The sequence below is a fragment of the Sorex fumeus genome, unplaced genomic scaffold (genome assembly GCF_029834395.1).
Source record: "Sorex fumeus unplaced genomic scaffold, SorFum_2.1 ptg000063l, whole genome shotgun sequence".
Lineage (NCBI taxonomy): Eukaryota > Metazoa > Chordata > Mammalia > Eulipotyphla > Soricidae > Sorex > Sorex fumeus.
The window spans coordinates 57,824,861-57,845,839 of NW_026606120.1; positions in this window are offsets into that span (position 1 = coordinate 57,824,861).

Genomic DNA, 20,979 nt, shown 5'->3' on the forward strand with positions numbered 1-20,979 from the left:
AAATAACTCGGAAAGCTGAGCTCTGCGGATAGGCTGAGCCTGGCGGTGTTCTCATTCCTAGCACGGCAGTGGGGGTCCTGGTCCTCCAAGAGGCTTTCCTGCCTCCAGGCTCAGGGTCTGCTCTGGGCCACGGGGTTAGCCAGATGCCCCTGGAATACACAAAGAAACCCCAAACCGCTTCACCGCAGCCAAGGCACCGAGGGCCCAGCCACCACCCAGCCAACGCTGGCCCCGAATCCTAGGCTCCATTATTGCGCCTGAAAATCCGTTAAAATTTCACACAATTTCCTGCACAGCAGTGCACTTCATAATGCTAGGAGCCAAGCCGGCCCAGTAATTGGGGCTGGAGTGGGGCAGAGTCCAAAGCAATTAATCCAGCCTCCTTCCTTGTTGGCACCAGGATAAGCCTGACGGGGTGGAGAGTAATTGGAAAGGAGCGGCCTCCATCCCCAACTCCAAATTAATATTTTCCTGTCCTGATTTAATTCCGCCCGGGAACAGTGACACAGAGACACGCCGTGTCAAAGCGCTAAGTAATCCGCCACGAGCCACCTGAGGAGGAGGAAAGGACTTTTCCTTATTTTTGCAGTTGGCAGGAGTAGAGGGAGCATAGCGGCTAATAAGACAGAAACTTGAAAGTTGAGGGACCTTCCAAGGACAGATGTAAACTAACTTTCCTCCCCAAGAAGGATATGTCAAAAAAGGAGGGGCTGCTGGCGGGGGGGGGGGGGGGGGTGGAAACCAAGGCACTGGGACACAGACAAAACCGTATCTTGGCCACCTAATTGTGTGATCCCCAAGGAGCTTTGCCCAAACATAGCCCCAAGGAGCCTCCATTTTTATGTCTGAAAAGTGGGGATATTAGGGTCGCAGAGACAAGACAGTGGGAAGGGTTCTTGCTTTGCAAGTGGCCAACTAGAGTTTAATCCCTGGCACCCCTGAGCCCCACCAGGAGTGATCCCTGGGTGCAGAGCCAGGAGCAAGTCCTGAGTACTTCCGGATATGACTCAAAAAAACAAAAAATAAGTAAATAAAATAAAATGGGGATAATAGTGCTTAAAACAAGTAACTATTATATAGATTCTTTCCCATAAATAAGACCATTAAGGCCTAGACGGAGTTTATAAACAACAACTATTTCCCCGGTTTGTCTTGGTTTCACCACCAGGAAGCAAGTGTGGTGCATGGCACCAAGAATGCAAAGAGAAACAGACCAGCGACCTGGACTTTGGGAGCGGGCATTTGCGTTGCCCACACTCCAACTGGTCCAGCAGGTCCTTTCTGTGTGCCCACGTCCAGCCTTCTGTCCCCGGCATCCCTCACTCTGCATTTGTCCCTGTCTCATCACTCCAGCCATCCTGGATGCTTTTGCTCAGCCACAAACCCACTCCTCACTGGCTCCTTAGAACCTCACAGCCCCGCTCGGCGCTCAGCTCTGGGACTCACAGGCCAGGGGGTCCGGGCAAGGGTAGACAGGGTTCAGATATCTCCAGGTTTCCGTGGAAGGGCCACGTATCCTGACAAGGCCCTTTCCAGTTTGCTGGATGACTTTCCAGCTCCTTCTTCTCTCAGTCCCGGTTTGTTGAGTCCCTTGGGGACGCTATGATGGGATTAAGCTCTACTTCCCATGGGACTATCCTTCCCAGGGTTCCTTTCTCCTCCCAAATAAACCACTTCCCACTCCATCCCTAATTCAGGTTCCGCTTCCGGGCAACTTCAAACCAAGACAACCAGGTCTTTGCTAACCCCCCCACCCCACCTCCATGCCCCCATGCCTGGGATGTCTCAGTAAAAGGCAGCACTAAGGGACACTGAGGACCATCTGAGGTGCCCACCAGTGCTGAGCAGCGAGAGGGTGGCTGAGTTCACCCAGATGGGGGTGGGGAGAGAGGGAAAGGACTGATTCAAAAGCACCCTAACCCCAAACACTCAACACCAGACAGAAGACACCATAGAGGGTCCCCAATGGGCCAGAACCGGAGCAATCAGGTAAGCTCTGTACTCACTCGCTCCAGTAGGGGGAAAGGAAGTTCAACCAGGGCAAGGATGAAGAAAGCTCAGGGGCTCCAAAGGCCTCCAGATAAAATCCTGATAGCCAAAGCAACGAGTTAGCAAGGGGGAAAAAGAAAAAAACACAAAACGTGTGTTCAACAGAACTGCAGGGAAACACTATGCAAATGTCAGACTGATGAGGAGAGGAGGGGGGAGAAGGCCAGGAATAAACCAAACATAATCAAATCAGTAGGAGAATAATAGCTAAACTCCTTCTTACTTGTAGCACTCAATTCTGCAGTCGATACGGTCAGGAATGAATGAACGGCCTGCTCAGAGTCACATCTGAATTCAATGCATGTCGCACCCCAAACTCTACCAGAGGAAGCAGAAGCGGCTTGCCCCGCCTCTCCTCTCCCACCCGCCAGGGCACCATGAGGGACCAAACCTGGAAACCCCCACCCCCCACCCCCACAGGGTTTGGGTGACATGGGACAATCATAGAGGCCTGGAAGTGGACAGAGTGCAGAGGGAAAGGAAGAAGGTCAAAGGGTGCCAGGTAGGAGCCTGGTTTGGGGCAGGGGCGGGGGGTGGGGGGGGGGCAGCATTTTGGCCTCTACGGCTTTTGTTCCAATGGTGAAAATGAAGGTTTCAGTTTTGTTTCGCTTGTTTACTTATTTAAGGTTTTTTGACCTTACCCAGAAGTGCTCAGAGCTTACTCCTGGCTCTGCGGTCGGGGATCATGCCTGGAGGTGCTTGGGGGATCACATGGGATGCCAGGGATCAGATCCCAGTCGGCCACATGCAAGGCAAATGCCCTCCTTGCTGTTCTATTGCTCTGGCACCTAGTTTATTTTTAAGAAACAAAGGTTACAGAGGGAAAGAGTGCTGTCTGGGGCCTGGAGCAGGCTCAGTGGCTCAGGCACCTGCCTTGCCAGCCTGAGGTCGTGAGTTTGATCCCTGGTGCCATCCATAGGCACTGGGTGCCACCCTCTGACTGTGCTCTCTGGGACCCAGGCCCAGCCTCAGAGTGTATGATCTCCAGCCCAACCAGGGGCAGGTGACCACCACACCTCAAGTCTGTGAGCCCCCACGAGCAACTTAGAACTGTGAGAGCGGAGCAGTCCTGCATGCAAAGCACCACAGCAGCAGGGGAAGGTAAAGCAAACGATGGGGTGATGGGGCCTGAGACAGACGGGAAGACCTTACCTTGCACGTGGATGACGCAGGTTCAATCCTGGGCACTCCATATGGTCCCTCCACCCCATATGGTCCCCCTAGCCCCACTAGGAGTGATTCCTGAATGCAAAGCCAGGAGAAAGTCCCAAAGCAAAACAAAACAAACAGCAACTGTTTGTTTTGATGGTGACATATTTGATGACAAAATACTTGATGACAACATTTTACTTTTAAAAATGAGGGGCTGGAGCCATAGCACAGTGGGTAGAGCATTTGCCTTGCGTGTGGCTGACCCAGGTTCAATTCCCAGGATCCCATATGGTCCCCTGAGCACTGCCAGGAGTAATCCTGAGTGCAGAGCCAGGAGTAACCCCTGAGCATAGCTGGCTGTGACCCAAAAAGCAAAAAAAAAAAAAAAAAAAAAGAGTGGGCCTGAGTGATAGTACAATGGGTAGGGCATTTGCTTTGCACACCGAAGACCTGGGTTCAATCCCTGGCATCCCCTGAGCATTTCCGGGAGTAATTCCTGAGTGCAGAGCCAGGAGTAACCCCTGTAACTGCCACTGGGCATTCAATGGGCTGAGGACAAGCCGTGCATGCAGGAGGCTGGGTTTGATCTCTGACTCCACCTGGTCCCCCAGCACTGCCAAGAATGACCCCCAACTTTTGAGCTGGGACTAGTCCCTGAGCACTGCCAAGGAGAGTCCCAACCTCACCCCCTCCAAATGTTTTTAAATTAAAATTTTAAAGAAAAGAAAAGACCGGAAGTTCTGTTTGGAGACTGCATGCCTCTCCCTTTCGGAGCCCTTGTGGCTCTTCAGGGGGGCTGAGTCCATGCCCCAGTCCCGGGACAGCTGAGAGCCTCCCTTGGCCCCTGCTCTGTCCACGAAAGTCAGTCTGAGAATTTTATCGTTAGAATTAGAAAGCAGGTGCTCCTTTCCTACTAGAACCACTGGGAGGTGGGCATCCCCATCTGAGTGCAGATGTGTGTGTAAGAGTGGGGGGGGGGGTGTGGGAGGACCCATGAGCGTATGTCCCCCAGGCACTGAGGCCCCCAAGGGCAGGCTGTGACATCAGCTTCCATATCATCTCCCAGACTTGGGTAAATACAGGATCCTTGGACTTCAAGGATAAGCAGGTTGCAGAGGAAGCTGCCCTGAACGCCCAGAGCTGAAAAGTAAAGCATTTCTGGGTGCCCGGGGGAAGAATTCACCTTTCCTGAGACACAGAATGATGTCAACTTGGCTATAAGAATGAACAAGACTATCAAGAGTGCTCTTGTTAAAAAGTGAGCTGAGAAGCTAGAAAACTACGAGGGGAGTTGGGGGGTTGGGGGGAGACAGGACCCAGGGCTCCAGCTCAGGCTCTGCCTGGGAAGTCCCGGGTGTGGCCCCAGCATCACACGGTCCCTGAGCATGCTAGGAGCAACAACGTCCAGCCCAACCCCCAAAATCCTTCTGTGTGTATTTCTCTTTAAGGAAATCTCAAACAGGGCTGGTAGGGCATGTGCCTTGCACATAGCCGACCCGGGTTCAATTCCCAGCATTCCATATGGTCCCTTGAGCACTGCCAAGGAGTAATTCCTGAGTGCAGAGCGCAGGAGTAACCCCTGCGCATCGCTGGGTATAACCCAAAAAGAAAAAGAAAGAAAGAAAGAAAGAAAGAAAGAAAGAAAGAAAGAAAGAAAATCTCAAGCATCAGGGGACCCAAGTGATAGCATGGAAGGCAGGGGACTTGCCTTGCATGCAGCCAATCCAGGTTCAATCCAAGACATCCCATATTTCCAGAGGCCGCCAGGACTGATTGCTGCGCGTGGAGCCAGGAGTAAGCTCTGAGCACCACTGGGAGTGGAAAAGTGAAGGAGGGGGAAGGAAAAGAAGGGAAGGGGAGGGGAGGGGAGGGAAGGGAAGGGAAGGGAAGGGAAGGGAAGGGAAGGGAAGGGAAGGGAAGGGAAGGGAAGGGAAGGGAAGGGAAGGGAAGGGGGAAGGGAAGGGAAGGGAAGGGAAGGGAAGGGAAGGGAAGGGAAGGAAAGGGAAGGGAAGGGAAGGGAAGGGAAGGGAAGGGAAGGGAAGGGAAAGGAAGGGAAGGGAAGGGGAGGGGAGGGGAGGGGAGGGGAGGGGAGGGGAGGGGAGGGAAGAGGAAAGAAAGGGAGGGGAGGGGAAAGGAGGAAAGGGAAGGGAAGGAAAAGAAAGAAGGAAGAGGAGGGAAGGGGAGAGGAGGAAAGGGGGGGAGGGGAGGGGAGGAGAGGGGAGGGAGGGGAGGGGAGGGGAGGGAAGGGAAGGGAAGGGAAGGGGAGGGGAGGGGAGGGGAGGGGAGGAGAGGGGAGTGAAGGGAAGGGAGGGGAGGGGAGGGGAGGGGAGGGGAGGGAAGAGGAAGGAAGGGGAGGGGAGGGGAAAGGAGGAAAGGGAAGGGAAGGGGAGAGGAGGAAAGGGGAGGGGAGGGGAGGGGAGGGGAGGAGAGGGGAGGGAGGGGAGGGGAGGGGAGGGAAGGGAAGGGAAGGGAAGGGAAGGGAAGGGGAGGGGAGGGGAGGGAGGGGAGGGGAGGGGAGGGAAGAGGAAGGAAGGGGAGGGGAGGGGAAAGGAGGAAATGGAAGGGAAGGAAAAGAAAGAAGGAAGAGGAGGGAAGGGGAGAGGAGGAAAGGGGAGGGGAGGGGAGGGAAGGGAAGGGAAGGGAAGGGAAGGGAAGGGAAGGGAAGGGAAGGGAAGAGAAGGGAAGGGAAGGGAAGGGGAGGGGAGGGGAGGGGAGGGGAGGGGAGGGGAGGGGAGGGGAGGGGAGGGGAGGGAAGGGAGGGGAGGGGAGGGGAGGGGAGGGGAGGGGAGGGGATAAAAGAGAAACTCCCAACCATCAGAGGCTGAAGAGAGAACAGGAGGTAAAGCTTTTGCCTTGCATGCAACTGCAGCCCTGGCTCCAGTCCAGCACCACAGGTGGGCCCCTGAGCACCAGAAGGGGTCACTGCTGAGCACAGAGCCAGGAATAGCCTCTGAGCAGTACAAGGTATGGCCCAAACAACACATTGCACATAAGCCCCTCCCCCCACACACACGCATGCACACATACGCATGACACACACAGACTTTCCCTTGGCAATAGGGAAAATAGGATAAGAAAGGAGAGGGAAAGAAGGGAAGGGAGGGAGAACGGGAGCGGACGGAAGAGGAGAGAGGCAGGAGAAACCGTACAGAGGTTAAGGTACTTGCCTTGCCCTATGGTCAGCCTAGATTCGATCCCTGACAGCCCATATGGTCCCCCAACCTCACCAGGAGTGAGGCCTGACCATAGAGGCAGGAGTAAGTCCTGAGCACAAGCGGGGGTGACAAAAAAACCCAAAGAAAAGAAGGAAAAAAAAGAAATCCCAAACATCGAATCTAATTTTTCTCTTTGGTCTTAGAGGGAAAGAAAGGGTAGTTTTAAGGAAGGATTCTAGCTACTAAGGAGTCAGGGTATGTGCTGACCACCCCGCCCCCCTGCCCCCGCCGCCCAGGAGGCAGAAGGCCAGAGAGCAGGACTAAAGCCGTATCCAGCCCCTGCCCTCCAGAAAGGCCAGGGTCACCCCCGAGAGAGGAGAGCGAGGCAGTGCACAGCATCCTAGCAATGGACAGCTGTGGCGTACGGGCCCCTCTCCGCACCCAGATAAAAGCCTGGACTTCACATCTGGGGTGGCTGTGCCCAGTCCATGCCCAGGAGAGGGTCTCACATCACCTGCTGCACTCCTGTCTGACCTTCCTCAGCACCCCTGAGCAAGGAGCAGATCTCTGTCCCCTTCAGACTTGGTGACGGGCCTCATGCTGGCAAATGAATAGAAGCAAAAGGGCCATCTGCCAGGTCCAAGGCTGAGCCTGAGAAGCCCAAGTCTCTTCCTCCTTCCTTGCTTTCCTCCCTCTGCCTCCAGAGTTCCCTGACTCAGGATGGGGCTGCCTTTCCATACTGGCTGGACCCTAGAATGAAGTAAGACCTAGAGCCGCAGAAGCCCCACAGCAGTGTTAGATAGACAGTAGAGGGTTTAAGGTGCTTGTCTTACAGGCAGCCGATCCGGATTTGGTCCCTGTCACCCCATGTGGCCCCTTAGCCCAACAGGAGTGATCCCTGACCCGAGTGCAGAGCCAAGAGTCAGCCCTGAGCACCACTGGGTGTGACCCCAAAGCAAAAATAGCACTGTAGCACTGTCCTCCTGTTGTTCATCGATTTGCTCAAGCAGGCACCAGTAACGTCTCCATTGTGAGACTTGTTACTGTTTTTGGCAGATTGAATGCTCTACGGGGAGCTTGCCAGGCTCTGCCGTGAGGGCGGGATACTCTCGGTAGCTTACAGGGCTCTCCAAGAGGGACGGAGGAATCGAACCTGGGTCAGCCGCATGCAAGGCAAACACCCTACCACTCTGCTATTGCTCCAGCCCTAAGCAAAAATAAATAAACAAAAAATGAAATTTTTTTAAAAAACCCACTGAGGTAGATTCTTCTGAGGTTTGGCATACAACTCAGAGGCACCCCTAGCCCCACTGCAGGGACATTCCACGGGAAAAGGATGGTGGAGAGAAAAAAGTCCAATTCCAGAGCAGGGAGGTGAGAAGAAAGCAGAAGGAAAAAAATAAATAAATAAAAATGGAAAGAACAAAAGTCTCACGGCCCCGGTGAGCGCAAACACCCCAGCCTCCCGGCAGGAGCCGCCCCGGCCCTCTTCGATTTTGATGTACAGTTTGAAACAAATCAATAGCGGTATAATAATACTCAGCACGCTGTGTAATTTTTATATCATTAGTTTTCATTTTCCGCTCCCCATGCATCAAAAAACTTACAACGGGCTCGTAAAGTTTATTTAGTATTCCATGAATTCCTAATCAGTTTCATTTCATAATGATTCAGGAGCCGCCCGCTGCCTAGGCCCCCGTGTCAAAAAATCGATAAAACCAACACAGTTTTCCTGATGGCGGCTGCAAAAGGATCTATTGTAGGGGAATTATGATTTATGCCCTGGCCTGGACCGCGAGCAGCGGCCTCCTCCCGGCGGCTCCGGGCTGAGGTCTTCGCCGATAATGATTTATGCAGGTGCTGCGGGCCCCGCCCCCCACACCCCAACTAGCCCCTGACACTGGGGGGCGTGTGGGGGGAGGCAGGAAGGACAGAAGGCCTTGGAGGGAGGCCTAGGCGCATAGACCTCTGAGCTTCCAGGCAGGAGCCAGCATCTGCCCCTGAGTGGCAGAAGGCCTGAGTGGAGAAGCCAAGTGCTTGGGGAGCCCCCATGTACCCCAAAGAGTCACAGAGGAGAGAGAACTAGGACAGGGGTCTTTCTAGGGGGTCTCCATTTGGAACCGTCACACTAGTCCAGCCTTATCTCCCACCTCCAGGACCCCAGACTAGGTGGTCACCTCTTTCTCCAGCCCGGTGGGGATACTGGCTGAAAAAGGGGTCCCCAGCTAAGGGAGCCGAAAGCCCTCAGGAAAATGCCTCATGGGAGGCAGACAGGCCAAGGAGGCTTTGGCCATTCTGAAGCTGGACAGAAGTTCCCCCTCCCAGGACGGCCCCCAAGGTGGGGCTAACACTGAGCCCCCTACCCCCCGAAGCAGCCAGCATGGCTGATTTCAGGGTGTCCAGCCACGCTCACCTCCCGTCCCCCTCCACCGCTGGTGATGGATAGGCCTGGGAGACATGTTAATGGGACAGGCATTAAGTCCAACAATCGGCTTAATTAAGGTAACTAACCTGGTGCAGAGGGAGAGCTCAGGGGCTCTGCAGGGGAGGGGATGCCCTGGGTGACAGGCGGCAGAATCGGGGGTCACCAATTTGTGCACACCCACCCACTGCCCATCAGCTGCTTCTTCCGGTCTCCCAGCACTGTGCTGTGGGGGCAAGCGGGGCTTCGAGGCTGGGGAGCTCCACGGGACAGTCTCGTGCCCAGGCAGAACCAACTCTCTGCACGCCTTCCCCCCTCTCGCCTCCACTTGCCCCATACACATCCAGATGGGACCAACCAGGCTGAGCACATGACATGGGGAGTCTCTCCGCCCTGTCCTGCTGCATCCTGGGCGACCCACACCTGGCCTACCTCACCAGCAGCCACTGTCCCGCCATCACCATGCCCCATTCCCTCCCATCCACACAGCCACACGGGAAGAGCCCACACTCCAGGCAAGTACTGAATTTGAATCCTGATCTCTACCTAGGCTGCAACAGCTGAGTGACACATCCACATGCATGTACACATACACCACACACATATACACATATACACTACAAACACATACATGTACACACATACACACATATACACACTCATATACACACGTATGCACACATATACATGCTCTCATATACACACATACACACATATACACACAAACACATGTATACACACATAAACACACATGCATACCACACACATACATGTACACACATGCACACATATACATACATCTAACTCATATGCACATACATACCACACACATACATGTACACACATACAAAAATATACACACTCATATACACACACAGAAGCACATAGACACTCCGGTCTGTTCCCTGGGGTCTGCTCCCCTGAGCCCTGGATAACGGGGAGTAATGGTTCCTGATCCTTCCCTGTTCCACTTCCCTCCCTCTGCCCTCACTCCCCCCAGAATGTCACCAGTGTGGTCCTGGGTGCCTGGATATGTCCCTCTCCTAGGACCAGGCAGCAGCCCCCATGTGGCTGAAGGAGAGGAACCCCAATTCCACTCAGTCCTAGGAGCTGTGGCCCAGGAACCAGCAGCTTCCCCCAGGTGCAGAGCCAGAGAGTGAGAGGATGGGGTGAAAACAGAGAGGCCACCCAGGGTCTGGGGTGGGAGAAAAGGGGGCCCTTGCCAAAGCAGCCCTCTCTTCAGCCCCCAAGAGCTGGACCTTCCCCCTGGGCAACAGCCTAAGGATCAGGGGGGTGTGTGACTTCTGGGTCAGGGTCCTGGGGTACCCCCAACCTCCTTCTCATTCTGCCTCCGTCGCCCAGTGTCTGTCCAACCTCTGCCCCCTGTCTGCTCTAACCGTGTTCTCCTGGCTAGCCAGGGTCCCATGGGATAAAGACCTCCAATGTCTCCCAGGCCAGTTGCCCTGAGATTCCAAGGGTCCAGCTCTCCCCAGATTCCTCTGTGTGCCCTCTCTGTACCCCCAGCGGTCCCCTTTCCTGAGCTCAGGGACTGTTCTAGCAAGCAGGGAGGCAGAGGTCCAGGAGGAGGCTGAGGCCCAGCCTGCCAGGCCATGCTGATGCCCACGGGCCAGGACACTGGAGCTCCCACCAGCCTGGCAGGCTCCAATTGCCCCTTCTTCAGACGCCTCACACACAGGCTCCTCTGCCACCTCACCTCTCCTGCCTGAGCACAGAACCTGCCAGGCCAGCAGGCGTCAGGGGCTGGGGGTCTGCTGCCCCTGCCCTAGCCCCTGGCCCTCCTCGGGCTCTCAGAGCACCCACTGCTTCATCTGGGAAATGGGCTCAAGGAGAGTTGACTTGTCCCAGAGATGGTTAACGAAAGGGGCAAGGGACGGTCCTTGGGCAAGACTGAAGAGACAGCTCCATGGGCTGAGTTTAGGCTTTGCATGCAGGAGGCCTGGCTCCAGTCCCCTGCACTGCCTGGTCCCCCAGCACTGAGCTAGGAGTATCCTCTGAGCACTGCTGGGTGTGCCTCCCCTACCAAAAAAACAGCCACAGATGACTCCATGTTCCAGGACCGTGACCAAATGAAGACCCTCCCTGCCAGGAGAAGAGGCTGGGGACCATACACAGTCTCCTTTCGGGGGTCCCAAGGAGCCCACCGGAAACTGAAAACAGATGGAGTCCATGTCAGAGTCAGTGGGGCAGTGGGAACTGGAGCCCAGGACCAGAGGGAGCCGAGTTCGAAGGTGACATTGGAGAGGGCACTGCCTTGTGTACAGCCAACATGGGCTCATCCCAGGCACCACCAGGAGTTACTCCTGAGTACAGATTCCTGAGCATCAAGTAAGCCCTAAACACTGGTGGCTGTGTCCCCCCCCCCCAAAAAAAAAACTTTTTTAACTTTAAAAAAGAGGAGGAAATGGCTTTGGTCCCTGCCAGGGGATGTGACTGTGACAAAACTCTTCCCCCACTTCCACAGCTCAGGGGTAGCAGAAACAATGAGAGACCCGCGCTTCTGAGAGTGCAGAAAGTCACAGAGTGGTGGAGGGAGGGCTGGATGGATGACTGGCCTGCATGCTGAGACCAGTGACCGAGTGCCCCCTGTGCGGGTCGCAAGCCAGGGCTGCAGCGACATTAGAGCAGCATTGCTCCACCAGGGTCCTTGTATCTATTCTAAGGGTGATTTCCACAGGCAACAAACATTTCAGTAGAAGTCAAGGCATGAGAACAGAGGAGACCCACTGGTAGACTGGGGTAGGGAGCCCAGGAAAGAAACAGGGTTCAAAAGAGGTCATGGGCAGATCAAGGTTGAGAAACCTGGTTTTGAACACAGAGCTTAGAGTTACTAGTAACTTCTGTGGGAGAGACGTAATGCCTCACCCCAGAGAGGGGTTCAGTGGTTATTTTCAGAGGGAGGGAAGATAGAGATTACTGTGGGGAAAGTTGGGAGAGATAGTGCAGAGTGTAAGGCGCTGGGTATGACCCCAAGAACACCACTAGGCATGAGCCTGATCACTGACTGTGTCTCAGACACACACACACACACGCACGCACGCACACACGCACACACACGCACGCACGCACACACACACATAGATACATGGATGGACACACACATGCATACACACATGCACACACATAGGTCCAGCCCTGGCTCCCAGGCCAGTGTCTCCCCTGCACCAACACTCCTGGGTCTGGGTCTGGGGTCCTGGGTCGGAGTTTGGGTTGGTGGGAGCATATGTGTGCGCACACAGGTATGCATGTTTGCCCTGGTTGTGAACTGGCAGACCAGGTTCCTGAAAGGACAAGCCCACTCTATTCTTCATCTGGGCTTGGGCCTGCGTCCACAGCCATCCTCCTCTCCCCTCTCCCCTTTTCTCTTTTTAGCTCTTACTTGTCACTGTTTCTGGGTCTCCCACCGCCCTTCCGTCTCTCTCTCTCTCTCTCTCTCTCTCTCTCTCTCTCTCTCGGACTCCTCAGCTCATGGTGAATATATCCAGGCAGCCACAAACGCAGAAGCATCTCGAGCGAACAGAGAGTGGCCAGCACTTTCAGTCCCAAGCCCAAACTCCAGGCAGGGGCACCGGCTGCAGGTTGGAGGGTGGGAGCAGGTGGGGGGTGCCAAGCAGAAGGGGGCCACGTCCCTCCCCACCCCACCCGTACTGGCTCGCTCCTAGGCGTGGCCTGCCAGTCTCAGAACCCCACATCCTCTCCATATGCCCTCTCCTGACTCTGCTCATCTTCCCCTCCAGGTTTCCGACTTTCTCTCCGGCTGTCGCTCGAGCTGGAAGGCGCTGGAAGGGAGAGGCCGCGCCTCCCAAGGAGAGTCGCTGTGCCCTCATAATGAGGAGGAAGGAGCACTCTTCCCGGAATTAATGAGACCACCAAGAACAAAGGAGGCGACCAGCGGCGGCCGGAGAGGCGGGCCCCACTTAGCCGTCCCCGCAGCCCCGCACGCGCAATAATGGAGTGAGGAAAAATGGAGTAGCGATCCCTGTGGTAAAAACTATTAGAGGAGGCGAATTATAAAACTATTAACCAGAATGTAACTCCCAATTAAAAGATGATTTAACACTGGAACCTGATGGATGAATTTTGATTAAATGGAGAACTATTAGGAGCCCAGGGATAAGGCTGCTCCTGCCAGTTCTAAAAGTTAAAAGGCAGTTTGATATAAAAATTTATAAATTAAGGTTAATTACTTTAAATAACATGGCTGGAGGCGAGGAAAGGAAATTTGTCAGAATCTCCAGAGTTTGGGGCAAAATGGATACAGATGTCCAGGCTGGCCCCGGGGAACCCAGAGGGCAGGGCCAGAGCAGCCGTGTCCAGCGCGAGGGCCAGGAGAGGCGCTGCCATGGCCGTGGCAGTGAGGAGCGGGCTCAGGTCAGTTGACACCTGGTGGGGGGAGGCCCCAGAACGCCAGCATGGAGGCCCAGAGATGGCTCCGTGACTAAAGCAGACACCCCCACCCCCTTGCAAGCGTAAGGCCTCGAGTTCAATCCCCCGTGCCGCCCACATGCGCCCAGAGACAACCTGGCAGATCTGTCCCTGTGACTCTCAGCACTGAAGCCAGGGGTCTGCAAGATCCGGATCTAGAGTACCACCATGTGTGCAAAGCACAAACCAGCAACACCTGGTGACCACCACAACCAGGTGTGAGAACGCTGGTCATCCCAGTGGTATCCCAATATGCAGGGAGTTTAGGTTTTGGGTTTTTTTCCCCAGCTTTATATATTTTAATATTTTAATTTGGTTTAAAACTGATCTACAAAGTTATTTATAGTTGATTTTTAGGCATATAATTTTTTTTAATGTAGGAGTACTGCTATTTATTCAGCCACTGATTAGGCTGATTGAATTGGGCATGAACTCCACCTTACTTTTTTTTTTCCATTTTTTATCATTTTATTTATTTATTGAATCACCTTGAGAGCAGTTACAAAGCTTTCGGGTTAAAGTCTCAGTCATACAATAAAACACCCATACCTTCACCAGCTAGGCATATAATATTTTAACACCACCAGTGGCAACTTCTTTCCACCTGTGTTATCCCATTCCAAAGTCCAATAGTTCAGTGGTTGCTGCTTAGGGCTCATGTTTTCAGTGTTGTGGAGTTATTGTTGTTTGTTTGTTTGTTTGTTTTAAAAAGGGAACTGCAAGCCTGGAGTTTTATTATGGCAGGTAGGGCACCTGCCTTGCATACGGCTGACCAGGTTTGATCCCAGCATCCCATTTGGTCCCCCAAGCCCAAAAAGGGTGATCCCAATGCAGAACCAGGAGTATGCCTGGAGTATTACCGGGTGTGGCCCAAAGACTAAAAAAAGAAAGGAAAAGAAAAAAATCACTGCACTGGCAGGAGAGTACAGGAGGTAGAGTGCTTGCTTTGCATGTGGTTCAGTCCCTGGTGCCCCATGTGGTGACCAGGGGTCACTCCTGAGCACAGATCAGGAAATAGCCCCTAAGCACTGCCGGGTTGCCCCAAACATAGGTCTGAGGAGCACAGCTCCCCGAGCATAGCTCACTGGATGAGGAGAACACAGCTCCACTGTGAGCTGTTCTCCGTGGAAGGGAGAGAGCAGGAACCCTCACGCCCCAGCCCTGCCTTCACAGACACACAGCAGGACAAGGGCTGATGACTCCACCCATGGTTCCCCCAGCAGGAGTCCCCGCCACCCCAGCCCTGTGGAGCCTGCCTACAGGACAGTCTGCAGAGGGTTTGCTTTGCCCCCAAGGCCCTGTAGCACCACCCCAGCCTGAGGCCCTGGCTCCTCCCCAAGCCCCAGCACTGCATATATATAGAATGTGCTGAACCCAAGCACAAGGCTAGAAGCTTGAAACATGTCAGACTCAGAGAGCGGGGCTAGGAGGGCACAGCCCTGGGTCTTCATGCCCTGCCCAGGAGTCTTTCCCTAGCCCATAGGTGGGCATCCAGTGACTGGTCTGATTCTGTGCTGGGGACCCAATGAGAACCTGAAAGGAGATAGATGCTGGGTTTGTCCAGAGGTGGGGTGACGAGGAGGCTGTCACTCTTATCCCCAAGAGCCGGGAAGAGCATGCCACGAGCTGGGGCAAACACTTTGCATGGAGGAGTCCTGGATTTGAGCCCAGCACCACATGGTTGGTCTCCCAAGCACCACCAAGAGCAACCCCCAAGCCCTGAGCTGGCAGTAGCTCTGCGCATCACTAGGTCTGGCCCAAAAGCCCAAAAGTATGCCCACTCCAGCTCCAGCTCTAATATCTACCAACCACAGGCTTCAAGATTCCGCTCTGTGGCCTTGATCCCTGCTGAGAAGGGAAAGAACTGTTTCCTGCAGATTGCCTCGGGGTAGAGCTAAAGAAGCACTCAGTTAGAGCCCAGTAAACAGAGGGAGGACGACCCAGGGCTCTGCTTTTTTGTTTGTCTTTTGGGCTTTTTGTTTTTGTTTCTGGGCTACACTGGCTATTCCCAGGACTTACTCCTGGCTCTGTGCTCAGAGAACACTCCTGAGCCATATGGGGTCTCAGGGATCGAACCCAGGTCAGCCTCATGCAAAATAAGTGCCTTTTCGACTATGTTATCCCTCCGACCTCTGGTGAGTTTAAGTTTTGCATAATTCTCTGGAAGTGAGAGATTAAGAGCATGTTTAACTTGGGGGTACTGGGGATGTTGTAGAAAGGAGGTTCTGGGGTGCTGGGGGTAATAGGAAGAATGTAAGAGGGAGGTTTGGGGGTGCTGGAGCTGTTATGCTTCTGACATGAGCACTGAGTACACAAGTGTTTTTACATGGGGGGGGGGGGGGGATATGCATCACTCCACTCCTGAATTTGTGCTCTTTATGTTAAAAAAAAGTTATAATATGCCAGTGAAATTAATATGAAAATAGGTGTTTTTTAGGGTGTATAAATTATGCCTCAATAAAGCTATTTTTCATAAGTGCATCCTGGCACCCCAGGTGCATGGCTCAGGGAACATGGATGACCAGAGGGCAGGAGACACAGGGTCCCCAGCTCACCATAGCCCTTGACACATCCGTGTCCCTCTCCAGGCCTCGCCCATTCTCTTCCATGAGGGATGAAGGCAGAGAAAGCTGGGGACTAAGAAGGCACCAGGGACAGCAAGCCCCTCCATGCACTCTGGAGGCAAGTCAGAAATGTGAGGCTCATGTTTTGTATCAGGAGCCCTGAGTTCAATCCCCAGCACAGGATGATTCCGGAGCACTGCTGAGAGCCTTCGCAGAGCACCAATCCAGGAGTAACCCCCAGCTCTGCCAGGTGTGGCCCAAGCCACATTCGCAAAAATAGACAACCAAAAATTCAGATGCTGAAGCATCCAGGGAAAATGGGCAGGGCAATTTTCTCTAAAAGCTCCCCCAAAGCCATGGATAGAAAAATGTCCCTGGGGTTGGGGCAAAGCCACCAAGTGAGGTCAGGCAGGCTGCTGCCTGCCCCGTGAGGCTGCACCAGCTGTCACGCTCTGTTCCTCACTCTGGGGATCGCCCAAGAGCGCAGAGAATCTGACTAAAATGGCTCTCAGTGCTGTCCGGGCTCCCCAGCTCACAAACAGCTACAGCAAAGACCCTGTCATCTAGGGGCTGAGAGACAGTACCATGGGTCAGGTGCCTGCCTTGCATGTGGCCAACCTGGCACCCCCATACAGTCACCCATGTACCACCAGGAGTGACCGTGAATCAGGACTAATCCCAAGCACCAGGGGTGCCCCCCCAACCCAACCCCTTTAAAATAAAATATCCCGTCTAAGCTTCAAAACAGGCTTGCCTAGACAGAGTAGATTCCAGAACCTTCCCCCCTGCCCTGCTAGGGATCACCGACTAACCCCCTGCAAAGCTGCTTTAGTGGATCATGTGCTGAGAAATGGGGGAAAGCTGGAGAGAGTCTCAGTTCTGAGATCCGCTCCAGGCTGAGTCAGTGTGGTCCCTGGGAATTGAACTACTCTGGGCCTCAGTTTCCCTGGTTATAAATGAGAGGAAATCAAAATACCAATCTTAAAGTTGGGGTAAAGTTAGAACTCATCATGGCATCTGATATTATATACATGGCAAACATTTATTAGCATGACCTGGAAGAACTCACCTATGGTGAGTGGAGGCAGCCATGAGGCTCCTATTAGGGTATTTGCAAAGTTGGAGCCAGGGCAGTGAGTTCCCTTCAGAGAAGGAGTTGGGTTCTGAAGCATAAGGGATGACTTTCAGGCCACAGAGCACAGGACAAAGCCTGGACCGCAGGAGGTGGAATCTTGACCCCATCATAAGTTCTGGACCCACAGGAAGTCACTTCACTGCTCTGGGGCTCACATGTGAAGTGGGGGTGCAACAGTGGGTTAAGCACTTGCCTTGCTCAAATACACATACACGGGCTCAAATCCCTAACACTACATACAGTCTCCTAAGAGCTTGCCTAAGGTCACTCCTGAGCACAGAGCCAGGAGTAACCCCGGAGCACAGTCATATGGTCAAAACCATTTTTAAAAATATAAGAAACATGAACCTGAGTTATAATACAGCATGTAAGGCAGTTACATTGCACACAGCCAACCCCAGTTTCTATCTCTGGCACCCCATTTAGTTCCCAGAGCCCCTCCTGGAAAAATCTCTGAGTGTGGAGCCAGGAGGAAGCCCTGAGCACTGCAGAGTCAGGAGTAAGCCCAGGTGCTGGGTGTGGCCCACAAAACAAAAAAAGCAGAGAGTAGAGGGTGAAGGAAAGAAGGTGATGGGGAAGGAAGGAAAGGCAAAGGAAGAAAAATGAAATGAAAAGGAAAGGAGAGGGAAAGGAGGAGAGGGGAGGGGAGAGAGATAGGGAGGACAGCGGGGAGGGGTGAACAGGCTAGCAGGAATCTTCTGTCCATTTTTTGGTTTGGTTTTTGTTAGGGGGCCACACTCAGCAGTGCTCAGGGCTTACTCCTGGCTCTGTGTTCAGGGTTACTCCTGGCGGTGCACAGGGGACCATATGGGGTGCTGGGTATAGAACCTGGGTCTGCCCCATGCAAGGTAAACACCTACCTATCGCTCCGGCTCCCACAAAGCTAAGCCCAGGCATTAATGGGGCAAGCTCCCTACTTTGGCGAGCAGAGCAGGTAACACTGTCCAGCCACAGGCCTCCGGGGCTACCTGGAGAAGGTTCCATGAGCTGAAGTTCATGGAGGCCTGGTTCGATTCCCAGCACTGCATGTTCCCCGGAACACCACCAGGGCAGCCCGGCTGGTCCCCAACACGGCTAGACCCTACCTAGGCAGTGCCCCCAGAAAAAGCTCATGATCAGTGATCCAAATGCCCCTGCCCTTCATGTCTCCAGATATGCCCCCCGGCCCCCGCACTTCAGGCTTCACAGTGAACTTTTCCCGGCTGACAAATCACCCGGATGATAATGGCTACAGAGACCGCGGCCTGCGCCACCTCTGACCCGGGGGGCAAAGCGGATCTGCTATAATCACTTTCTAGCCTAATGAGCCGCCCACAGCTCCCACAACACAGACCTGAGCGACCCTGGTGGCCCATCCTGAGGCAGAGCCTGGAGTCAGAGGTCAAGAGTCAAAGTCAGGGCCAGATTCCTCCACCCTTTTTCTCCCAGACTCCCCACCCCTCCCGCAATTCTAACTTCTTTTTTTTGTTGTTGTTGTTTTGTTTTTTTGTTTTGTTTTGTTTTTTTGGGTCACACCCGGAGATGCACAGGGGCTATGCACTCAGGAATTAATCCTGGCAGTGCTCGGGGAACCATATAGGATGCTTGGAATTAAACCCGATTTGCTGCGTGCAAAGCAAACACCCTACCCGCTGTGCTATCGCTCCAGCCCCAATTCTAACTTCTTGGAAACTCTTTTTCTCTCGGGTAAATGGCATGTTCCCAGCACAATATTGCCGTGTTACTAAGAGAACTGGAAGCTGCACAGGTAATACATTCCTGCCACCCAACCCTGGCCACAATGGGTCTCACGTTGCGCTTCATTGGGACATGTCAGCCCAGCACCCAAATAGGAGGAGAAAGCTCAGAGGGTGTTCACCCCACTAAGATCCCAGGGTCCTCCTTTCCCATCCCCACCTCCCTCAGCATCCCTGCGGAACCCCCACCAGCTCTCCCAGCCACCTTTCTCATCTATCCTCAGCGGCTCTGCAGAAGGAGGCGGTAAGCTGAGGTTGCAGGACTTCCTTCATACCTTCCACCCAGGAGCACTGCCAGAGAGACTAGAGCCCAGAGAGGACCCAGCACAGGGGCACACAGTTGCCCCTGCCTCGAGCAGTAGCTTGGAAAGTTTGAGCCACACACTGAGTGCTGGCCACGGCATGCTTTGGGACATATTGTATATACTAGGCATGCTTAGGGACATGTTTGTATACACTAGACGTGCTTAGGGACAGGTCTGCATACACTCGACATGCTTAGATAATTCATGTTTGCATACTCTAGGCATGCTTAGGGACTTCATGTTTACACCCCAACAATATCTATGTGCAAGCCCCAGAACAATGACGGACTGAAGTGGGACCCTGGGTTGATAATTAGTTTTAGAGGAGATTATGGGGCAGAATGACCAAATGATAGGATCAGTGACCTCCTAAGAGGACAGAGCCTAATTACGTGCGACTTCAGGTAAGGTGACTTCCTCCTTACCTCTCTCTCCCCTCCTTACCTCTCTCTCGCCTCCGTCCCTCTCTCTCTCTCTCTTTCTCCCTCTCTCTCTAACACACACATACACATGTACACACAGAGTATCTCACACTCTCACAGGCATGTTCTCTCACTGATACATATACACACTCACACACATTCTCTCTCATACATGCACTCACTGCCACACACTTAAACACTCTTCACATATACACATATATACACTCTTCACACTCACACAGTAACTCACATTCACTCTCTCACACACACATTCTCACAAACACACACTCATAAACACACACTCATAAACTCATATACACTCTCACACATAAACTCTCCCACACTTGCACACACATACACATATACTCACACATACATCTCACGTATATACACTCTTACACACACACACACACACACACACACTCTCCTGCACACAGATCTCTGTCTCTGTCTCTGTCTCTCTCTGTGTCTCTCTTTCTCTCTCCTTCTTTCTCTCTCCCTCCCTTCCTCTGACTCTCACTCTGCACACCAGCCCCCTGTGAAGGCTCTGGGAAAAGGCAGTCATGCACATCCTAGGAATGAGCCCTCCCCAGGAAACCTGGAGCTTGACCTTGGGCTTTCCAGTCAAATTGCTTCAGTACCAGCCAATGCATTTTGCTGTGAGAGCTTGAGCTCAGCTACACGCCTTCTGGAAGTGGTGGTAGGGAAGGTGTTCCAGAACAGTCCAGAGCTGGACCAATAGGACAGCGGGTAGGGCGTGCTTGCCTTGCATGGGTCTGATTCCCGGCATCCCATAGGGTCTCCCAAGCACTGCCAGGAGTAATCCCTGAGTGCAGAGCCAGGAGTAACCCCTAGTATCCTTGGTGAGGCTCAAAAACAAAAAAAAAACAGTGGGAAAGACTTGAGCTAAGTTCCCCCAAAAAAACTGGTGACCAGTGATCACCAGAATCTAATGGAGAAGAGGGAGGAGTGAAAAAGGGGACAAGATGGATATTGTCTGGTGAAGGGCAAAACTGGCTCTCAGTGTAGTACATCCACATGTAGCTTTTCAATGATGGACCCCTGAAACAGATAACATGTGACTTCAGTTTTTTTCGATTGAGCCAGCATCCAGAAGATGAGGCAGGAGATCTGGAGATACCTTTAGTACGGTGAGGGGGTGATTCCTGAAGGTAGAGGCACTCGGAGTGAGTGTGCTCGGAGCAGGAACAGACCCACCTGGGAGGCAGGGGCAGGGAGAGGCGAGGCAGGACGGCAGGTGGGGGAGGACCACGTGGGGCTCTGGGCTACAGCCCTCGGTCCTGGGCAGCCATGAAGGGTTGGGGTGCACAGGAGTGAAGTCCTTAAATCTAAGTGAGAGGGGCAAGCTGGCAGCCTGTGGAGGAAGGTGGTAAGGAGCAGCAGGAGGGGAGTTAGTGAGAACCATGGAGCCTGGGAGCAGCCCAGGCGGGCAGCGGGCAGCAGGGCTGGCAAGAGAGGGAGTGACCCGGGGGTGACTGTGGCCAGACAGGGAGGGGAGAGCCTTCTTCAGGTTCTGGGTGCCTCCCAGCCTGTGCTACCACCTTAGATACCCTTGCTAGCACCCCCCACCCTACC